This window comes from Capsicum annuum, chromosome 10 (assembly GCF_002878395.1).
Source record: "Capsicum annuum cultivar UCD-10X-F1 chromosome 10, UCD10Xv1.1, whole genome shotgun sequence".
NCBI classification, from domain to species: Eukaryota; Viridiplantae; Streptophyta; class Magnoliopsida; order Solanales; family Solanaceae; genus Capsicum; species Capsicum annuum.
This window is the reverse complement of record NC_061120.1, coordinates 135,669,209-135,678,705: the sequence shown is the minus strand read 5'-3', so window position 1 is coordinate 135,678,705 and position 9,497 is coordinate 135,669,209.

Below are 9,497 nucleotides of genomic sequence, written 5' to 3'. Positions count from 1 at the left end.
ATATATATATATATATATATATATATATATATATATATTATGTACATCATATTAACTATCAAAAAATAACAAAATATAACATACAATTTTGAAAATAAAAAAAGTAGTTAATTGAAGAGGAGAATGACAAATCATTATCAGCCTAATAATTAAAAAACAAAATTAGATGTAGCAAAAAATTATTCTCCATTTAAATTTATACAATTTACTCTTTTTCTATATATTGGAATAATCTGAATTAATGACAACTAAAAATTAGACACTCTAAATATTTTTTTGTCTCAAATTGAGATGATACATCGAATAAGAAAAATAATAATAACATGGTTAGTTTACTATGGTACCCATATTAAATGATATTTACATTTTAATTTAAAGAAAAAGTAATTAATACAAAAGGTAAAATATAGAAAAAGTTTTTTGTCTCTTCTTGATTATTGAAAAAAATAAATAAGTAAGAAATCAAATTAAAAAATTAGGACGGATAATTTGAGACAGATACGGTGGTATTTATCAACATACTTGTTAGCCCTTTATTTTCAACGGATATCAAAGTTGAGGGCGTAGTAAACTGGCATGTCCTTTTAAATTCTTCTTCTGCTAAGGATAAAATATTAGAACACATTTTGTCGTTAACAACCTATTGCCTCCATTTTCATTTTTTAAAAATTTAATTTGATAATAAATGACATGTATATATTAAAATCAAGAGTTATGTACAGAGTAATCTAGTTTTTGGACATAGTCCCAACCTTCCAACATTATCATCAATAATTAATTTATTTTAGTTTATTTATCTTATTTTTCTTTTAATTTTATTTTGAAATTAATGTCTCTTTTTTTTCCATGTACTGTTGTTGATTCAGTAACACAAAAAAATGATAGCTAGTGTTATTCCAAAAATAATTATTCATCACTACAAGATCCAACCTTTCAATTTCTGTCGCCGTTTAGTTAAAAGTAAAATGTCATTCATTAAAAAAAATACAGACAAGAATTAGATTAAATAGTTGAACTTTGTTGAATCTTGAATAAATGTGTATAAGAAGTCTTTTTTTTCTTTTTTTCTTTTTGCATTTACTTTGATTGGTGCATTCTGACTATTTCTTTTTCATTTAAACTTGTTGAATTATAATATTTGGTTCTCTAACATTATTAACTCAATCCATTTTAATTTGTATGTTTTTAATCATAATTTTTTCCGATACGTAGTATTTCGAATTGTTAAGTAATGTGACTTACAATATCTTTTTATGTATTTTCTAACTATGTAAATTTTATGTTTAAAAAAGAAAAAATGGTCAAAAGGCCCCCAACCTTTATCTCAAATTTCAACTACACACTTATATTTTATTGAGGTCCTATGACCCCCCTGAACTATTTTAAAGTGGAATTATTACCCCTCGAAAACTGACAACCAGTCATTTTGGCATGTGGTGTGATGCACGCGCTGCCACGTCATGCCACGTCATTGCCACATCATTTTTTAATTTTTTTTGTAATCTAAAAAAAATAATTATTTAACATTATTATTTCTTTTTTTCTTCCCTTTTCCCATTTTGCTCCATTTTCTTCTTCAACTCAATTTCATCTTCTTGGGTCAAAAATAGAATTTTTGGGGAAGAAATGATGGATTAATGAAGTTCTTGAATGGCGGATTAATGAAGTTGTTGAATGGTGGATTAATGAAGTTCTTCAACCCAATTTCATCTCTTTTTGCCCAAGATCGCCATTAATGTCAAATTCTTCCCCATTGTGGAAATTCAAAGCTTTGAGCTCGCCATTAATGGCGGATCTTGAGCAAAAATAGAGAAAATTGAAGAAATGGATTGAAAATTATACATGGATTATGTTGGAAATTATATATGGCATTGTGGAAATTCAAAGTTTTGAACTCGCCATTAATGGCGATCTTGAGCAAAAAGAGAGGAAATCGAAGTTCTTGAATTTTTTCAAGTTCTTTGAATCGGAGTTCCTCATATTCCTCATTCAAGAATTCATTAATCGGAGAAATCTTATTGTTTCCTTAGTTCAAGTGTTTCTTGATTTCGGTAATAATTTTTTCAAATTATCAGAAAACACCATTAATGAGAACTTGGAGATGATAAAGATGAAGAACTTCATTAATGAGTTCTTAAATTTTTGTTTTGAAAAAGAGAAGAAGAGGACATGATGCGGCAATTAGAATTCATTAAGAAAAAGTAATAATTAAAATATCTATTATATTATTAAAAATAATGATGTGGCAATCAAAAAATAAAGAATTTTAAGTGAAATGGACTCAACTGACGCGCTCATGGGCGGTGTAGTCACGTCCATTGACACGTCAGCAATTGGGGGTAATAAATTCGGTAAAAATAAGTTTAGGGGGTAATAGGCCACATTTAAAGGTTGAGTGTGTAGTTGGGATTTCGACTAAAGGTTGAGAGGGTAATAAACCATTTTCTCTTTAAAAAATTAAAGATTCTATGTCCTAATTCACACCGAATATTTATTAGTTTGACCCTCGTACTTTAAATCAAGTCAAACAAGCAAAACAAGAGGCTATATTAATTGACATAATTCCTTCTCTACCTTGTCACCATCTCTCAAATTACACTAAATTTAAACATACAAAAAAATTATTGAAAAAAACAAAAACAAAAACAAAAAATTTTGAGTAGAACATATATTGGGTAGCTTCGCCGTTGTCTTTTGATTCAACTAAATTTGAACTAGTAACCTACTAATTAACTTCTTTACTTTCAAAGCCACAACAAGATAAAGCTCGTAATCATTCCAACTTTTAACATGCGATTGTGAGAAATATCAAAAACTTTGCTATTTTGCCTCAAATTTCTCTTCAAGAAAGTAAAAGCTTGATCAATCACAACTCTCTTTGCACTATTTTCCCATTTTCTAACAATCACATATTGTTCCCCTACAATTTAGTAATCCTCGACATTAGGATGCTTTTCTCGTGTTAAAATTGTGCATACATGCATCAATCGAGCATCATAGATTCGGAATTGACTCCCCTTGACTAGAGATCCGAAAGAAGAGTATGAATTTATCTTCCTGAAATCAATAATCTTTTCATGTTGGCTTGTGTTGTTGTCACTTTTGCATTCAGAACTACTACTACTACTGAAAAACTTAGCAACACTTATGATAAGGATTTCCAGGTGCTCCATGCAAACTAATTCTGAACTAGTTTAGATAGCTTATGTTCACTGAATATGAACCACTATCAAATAAATAGTACGAACCATGTCTATGCCACCCAGCCATAAATTCTTTGATTGAATTCAGTTTTCTCCGATATGAACTACAGTTTGTTGGAGAAACATGAGAGTAGATATCATTAATATCTTTCATATAAAGACCATGTACAACGTATTAATGATTTTAATGGTACATTCTGACTATTATAGAGATAAACGTAAAGATTTTTTAACGTCAAGCTTCAATGTGTTAACAATTTCAATTGAAGATCTTTGAGATCAATTCCTATGAAAGAAGGTGATTAATTTACTAACTTGTAAAAAAAAATAGAGCATAGAAGAGGTTACTTATCAAGAAGATACCATGTAACTTGACAGGGACCATGAACCTTCGTGTTTTTACGCTTATATATTGCATGTAGAACTTAACCTGTCGTTTTATGCGATTATAGTGTTTGTAAAAGTTTCTCGCTTCAGTGATTTTAAATATTTTTTTGAAAACTAACATTGTCATAGGCACCTTAAGCAACAAAGAACTTTAATTTTAGTAACTGGCAACAAAAATTCCAGTCTCCAATCAATATGAAACATAAAAAAAATTAATTTTATATTTACCATTCTGAACAAATCTAACTGAATGACTATCCAATTCAAAGACTCCAGTGCCCTTTCATTATTCAAAGTCTTCTTTACCGCAGTCCGCAGGACAAGAAGAAAGCCATCAAATATAGAAAGTTATCTTGAGAAATTATAGCATATATATTGTCACTTTTGCAAGAAAAATATGTACTAAAAGCTGAGAAAGAGAAGATAGTAGCTGAGAAGATAAAGAGAATAATGATATAACAATGTGCTGGTTTAAAAACAATTCATGACACGTTAATTCATGTTGAAGAAGAGGTGACCACTTTAGGGTCTTATAGTATGTATCTTGTTCCAATAACAATTCTAGTTTATCAGGATATCCTCAAGCCAAAATCAATTTTATTTCATTTACGATTCAACTTCTTCCATGCCAGCTTATTGGTTGCATCACATTAATATTATAACTTTTTATATTCGATGTTGTCCTTTTCTTATGATTCGTATTAAAATTATCATACATTTAAGAGTCTCCCTATTTAGCTATTAAGATATTGACACAATAATTTAAGGAAAAAAAGGTGAAAAGATAATTTTGTCTAAAGAATTTTTTTTTAATGAAGGACAAAAAGTTTGAATCACTTTCTTAAGGACACTCACACTTTTAATAAACTAGTTTAGGTGTACGCGCCTCGTGCGTGTACCTCACTTTATTGAGTTTAAATATTATACTAAATATGATATTTGTTTAAATAATAAGGATGAATACAATAATTAAATTCAACCTCTTTTGGAGAAGGTATTTAATTAAATCCAACCTTTACCAAAAAAAATTCTCAAAGCAGATCGACATTCATCTACCACCTGTAAACTGCAACAAAACAATACGATGATAGAGACATCAAAATAATATAATTAAATCTTACATTTACACAAAAATTTTCTCAAAGCCGCTCGACATTCATCTACCATTGTAAACTATAGCAAAATAATAAGATAATAGAGATATCAAAATGATACAACTAAACTTTACCTTTATACAAAAAAATTCTCAAAACAGAGATATAAAAACAATACAATTAAACCTAACATTTACTTAAAAAGATTCTTCAAAGCCGACCGACATTTATCTACCACCTGTAAATTCATCTACGACCAGTAAACTACAACAAAATTATACAATAGTGATCACAAAACTTCAATTTTGATGAAAATAATTCTTATCTGAGCGAAAATTTTAACACTAAAGAATGAGTTGAATGAAAAAAAAAAGATATATATACACACACACGTTGAATTCTATTATGTTGACAAAAATAGAGAAGAAGTTGAGGGTTAGAAAATTAAGCATTCACCAATCTAGACATGCAACTGAATCAAATTAGATGAACATCAATCATATTTTTCCAATAAGTAATCCAATTTCTTCTCTAGTTTAACATGCATCTCAATATTTATAGAAGTATTTTTTTTTAAAAGTCCTATTTTAGGAGTATTTTTCTAATTGATCAGTACAAGAAAATATTAATTGATTCTCTTTCCATATATTTTTGGAGTCACATACATTTTAGGAGTCTAGTTAATATAATAAAAATAATTAAATAATAAATTGAAGAAAATAGTGAAAAGATAGTTTTGTCTAAAGGAGAGTCTTTTAATGAAGGAAAAAAATTCAAATCACTTTTCTAAGGGTTTTCACACTTTTAATATATTATAGATTATAAATTATAAATATAGATATAAATATTATAGACATAAATTATAGATATAGATTATAAATTATAGATAGATTAGAGATAGAGACTTGAGATGCATGTCAAGTCAATAGTGGACAAATATTATTGAACGTAGAAAGTAAAATAATATTTCCACAATTTCATACTGGCTAAACAAACCCATTTTTAATCATCTATTCTCCCTAGAGATCAAAAAAGAGAAATTTTACTTTTTATTTTTTTATATTTATAACATGTTTCCTTAAATTTTAAAATCTATTTGTTTTGAATTTTTTTTTTAAAAAGAATTATAAATGATAATTTTTATTACAATATCAAATATAATTTTTTCTTGAGCAAATTTTGAAAAGTGCTTTTGAAGTAAAATTATTTGTTTCAACTTTCGCTGTTATTTAAAAACACTTTTTTTTGATAAAAACTTAATCAAACATCTTAACCTTCATAAGTGTGCTTTTTAAAAAGAAAAATTATACTATTGACTGTTCAAAAACTTCGCCCTAGGGATTGTTTAGTTCACGTACAAAGTTGTTTGAAAATTATAATTATAGGATTAGAATTTTGGGAATATTTCATTTAGGTGGTGAAAATAAAAGAATATCAAGTTGGAAAGGATAATATGAGATTAAAGATTAATTTTTCATTCTGTTTGGTTGAAGGTATAAATCTATTTCAAACTAAATTCACACCTTCAATCAAACATAATATATTAAAGCAATGCAGAATTGTCCCGAAGAATCACAATTTACAAATTTAGCTTTCTCCAGAATATATATTTTTTAAATTTAAAGTATTCAAAATACTTTCGAAGCAGTGAATTCTTTTTTTTTTGGTTAATTTTGAGGATTTATTAATCAAAGGAAAAACATCACATAGTCTTTACATAAGATGGGCCAACCCATCCGAAATTCACAATAAAATAAATAAAACCTACTGCTACGCTCCAACCCGACCCAACCCATACCCCTATTATTACATATAAGCTTAAGTGTTGGGTTTCTAAAACCAGTTCTCCTCTTCAACCCTTTAACACCTGAGATATGTCATCTCTGTTCAATCACTGATTCATTTTCCTCCAGCTTTGGGTAATAGATTCTATGCCATGAATGGTCCGTACATATGCATTTCTTAGCTGGCAGAAATAAGTATTTGTTGCTTGCTCTTTGCTTGACTTGAAACTTTATTTTCAACTATTTTTCACCTGTTATCTTGTGTTGTAGTTGTGCTTTACGGTGGATGAGAACAATATCTTTATTGTGCGCTTTGTTGAGGGCTCTTGTCAACTGAGTACTGTTACTTTCTTTAGGTAAGAAAGAGATTGACCTTCTATGTTGTTGTTGCTTGTGAATTTTGTTGTTCCTAACCTTTCCCAACTTCCAGACATGGCTGGTATGGAGATAATGTGAAACGCCTTAGGTTTTTGGTCCTTGAAAATTTCTTGAGCTTTGGGCTCAGTGCCTTGATTACAACTCATACTACGAGTCGTAGGGTGTCTTGATGGGTCATGTGACCCTAGTTGTAAAGTGTCCAATGGATGAGTTTTGAGTTACTGTCATGGGTATGACTTAGGGGTACGAGTCGTAGGGTGTGGTTACGGGTCCTAGGGACCCAAATCGTAACCAAATCAGAAAGTAAATGGCTAAGTTCTGCTCTGAGTATGAGTGGTTCACTACGAGTTGTAAGGACATGTTACAGGTTGTGGGATGAAATCATAGAATGTCCAGTATTTAACCCATTTGGGTTCTGTGTTGGCTAGGAATGGACCCTACGAGTCATAGGGTCTCATTATGAGTGGGTTGTTTGAGTTGTAAGGTCGACAACATATGGGGATCCTAGTCACTGTCTTGGTTACGATTAGAGGTGATGAGTCATAAAGAGTGGTTATGAGTCAATGGTTGACTTGTAATCAAAGGCGACCCTTTTCCAGCTTTTAAGTTAAGGGCATTCTGAAAATTTCCCCTCTTACCCAAATTAAAACCCACGTCTTATAACCCATTTAGGGTTTCATTAGCACTCAAAGACACATCAGAGTAACTTCTCAAAAACTCCAAAAGGTTCTCTCTATTCCATCAAGCAAGTCAAGCTAGGTTTTCATCAAGATAATCAATTAGGGCTTCAAGGGTGATTTTTCTCCGTACTTCTTGGTGTTTAAGGCATACTACTCTTCCCTCATAGATAATTTTGTAAAATCATGTGATTTGAAGTATTATTCAAGGAATATTGATGTGAGTTTTGAACTATGGGTTGAGGATTCTTAATAAAATGATTTAAATGTTTCTTCCATGATATTTATGAATGAATCTATTATACTTAAATTAATGATTGGTAAATGCATTGGGGTGCATGTGAATAGTGGATGGAAATAGGGGTATAATAGAACCCCCAAATTGATTGTTTTGGTATGGAAATTGGTAATAAACTCAACTCATTTGCCTAATTAATTTTGATTTATGCATTATCACTTGGCTTGGCTTGTTTCTTGAAACTAATGCAAGGTATAAATAGTTAAATGGATAAGGATGATTTTAAAAACCTTATGGGGTACAATGTAATCCTCTAAATAAATGATTTATGAAAACCATATGGGGTACATAGGAATCCCCCAAGTGATTTTAATAATAGAGTCTGTGGGTACATGAGAATCCCCTAAGTCTTGGCTTAGTGATATTGCTTGCAAACTATAGTCGGTGATACCACTTAATAATGTCGTTATAATTGACTTCTGGAATTAGTGGTTTGGTTATATGCTAAATTCTTTTAATTGGGAAATAATGGGAGTTGTAATAGCTAGCTGTGAAGGTGTGAGTCCGAAAGACGGACATTGGAAGCTCATGTTTACTGACATGAAGGTTAGTCATGATGACCATGTGCTTGTAGGGTACAAGGGAATCTCCCAAGTTACACACATACATATATATTATAGAGGGCGAAGGGTACAAGGAAGTCCCAGACCATCTATGATATCTCCAGTTCTTGAGGCTAATACGTACTAGGGCCCGTTCAGGGGGTAACATGTAATACCCTGTACTTTTCTTAGCTCAGTTTAGCTCCTAGAATGTCAAGGGTCAATTTTAAAAATGAATGACTCTTGATACGAGTAGAATTTTCCAGCTTTAGACCCTTCAATGTGTAGATAATTGAATTAGCATTCTAAAGATACCAATTTTGCCTTAATCCAATACTTGATTGAGAATTATGACAATTTTAGTGAAAGTAGTAGATCATCGCGATAGGCACTGCATTGCGGTGAAGGACAAATTTGCAATTGTTCGATTCCAGTGAAGCACCGCGATTGACTCGTGTCACGGTGAAACTCTAATTCCCGTTCATCCCATTCCAGTAGCTCATCACGATTAGCCTGTATCGCGCCAAAATTTCCAATTGGACTGACAACGCATTGCGGTGAAGTACAAAATGACACTCGTCCTTTTCCAGTGACTTAACATGATTACGCCGCGTCGCGCCAAAGGCCAAAGTGGCGATCATCCTTTTCCAGTAGGCCACCACGATAGTGCGTATCGCGGTGGGAGGCAAAATCAGGATTTCTAGTTTTGAGTAAAATTTTAAAAGGGCAATTTAGTCTTTTTCCAAGCCCCTAAATCGTGAATAACAGAGAATTAAACCTATTCTAAGCATATTATGCTCACTTTTCATCACCTTTCTCTCAAAGGAACCCTAGAACATCAAACCTTCATCCCAAGAAATCCAAATTCCATCATTCTTTTTCCAAGATAGCTCAAAATTAAAGATTTTCAATCCAAGAACTTCAAGAATTTATCTTCAAAAGCACAAGTAGGAACTCAAAGTTCAAGTTTCTTCATCTAAACATCAATTAAGGTATGTGGGGTTTTCAACAAGGCTAATTCTTTCATCCTTGTGCCTAAAACTAGTTTTTAATTACAAAGTTACATGATTTTGTATGATTACCCACAAGTTTCAAATTAGTGTTCATACCCAATATTGTTATTTGCAAGATTAT